This window comes from Phocoena sinus, chromosome 7, assembly GCF_008692025.1.
Source record: "Phocoena sinus isolate mPhoSin1 chromosome 7, mPhoSin1.pri, whole genome shotgun sequence".
NCBI classification, from domain to species: Eukaryota; Metazoa; Chordata; class Mammalia; order Artiodactyla; family Phocoenidae; genus Phocoena; species Phocoena sinus.
In genome coordinates this window covers 28,967,458-28,968,435 of record NC_045769.1, presented here as the reverse complement: position 1 = coordinate 28,968,435, position 978 = coordinate 28,967,458, and the positions used below count along the sequence as shown (strand labels likewise).

Sequence of the window (978 nt, the reverse complement as noted above, 5' to 3'; positions counted from 1 at the left end):
CATCATGCTGAGTGCCTGAGGGTCACTTTCCCTTTAACCTTCAAGATACTATTGTACAGCAGATGTTGTGATTGGCCCCACTTGAGGAGAGTAAGCTGAGACTTGGGACAGTTGAGGGTCATGCCTGAGGTCAGGAAATGGGACTGAAGTCCAGCCTTGAAGCCTCCAGAGGCCTCCCTGCACTTTACCATCACAGCTACTGTCCTCCCTCCTTACCCCTCCAGCTTTCTTCTGAGTCATCCTCTGAGTCAGCCATCTTGAAACTGTCTACTCATCTTTGAATCATTCTCCCCTTTTTCCTCGAAATGATCTGAATCCCCTGCCCAAGGCAGCAGAGGGGCGAGAGGCTCTGGGGCTGGCTTCCTGGAGCTGGAGCTGCAGTAAGCGTGGCCAAGCCCCAGGCTTCCAGGCAGCAGAGCCAGCGGTCAAGGCAGTTACGCAGGATGGAGACCAGGAAACAGACCCCCCAAAAGGGCTGCTATAAGAGGGAAAACACTTGCTAGATAGGTTCTGGAAGGAAAAGTTGCAGAGGCCCCAGAATAAAAAGGCAGATCTTTTTTCCTCTGGGTTTCTTTGCCTCAGGCCTGCAGGTGGGGAGAAAATGTTAAAATCAGACATCTGCCTATTAACCATACCCATCTCTCTTTTTTTTTTTTTAGTATGGAAGGCTTCATGAATTTACATGTCATCCTTGAGCAGGGTCCATGCTAATCTACTCTGTATGGTTCCAATTTTTAGTATATGTGCTGCCGAAGCGAGCACACATATCCATCTCTTAATCTCTTATTCCCACTCACTGATTTTCTTCATTCAGCAAATACAGTGGTGTGATAAGTGGGTTTTGACGGGATAATAATACCAGCTGATGTTTATTGGTGTGAAATTATGCAGGTGCCTAGAAATGGGGATGAAAAGAAATGAGAGCCAGCTCATGAAGAGTTTGGATTTTACCTGGAAGGTTTAATCAAGAGGGAGCAA

At 47.2% G+C, this 978-nt stretch overlaps 1 non-coding gene across 1 annotated transcript; it reads right to left on the bottom strand.

Annotated features, from left to right (window-relative positions):
* Nucleotides 1–654: 654 nt before the first annotated feature.
* LOC116757264 lies at nt 655–762 on the bottom strand. Its single transcript, XR_004350911.1, has one exon. It is a non-coding gene; the product is annotated as a U6 spliceosomal RNA (small nuclear RNA).
* Nucleotides 763–978: the final 216 nt, after the last annotated feature.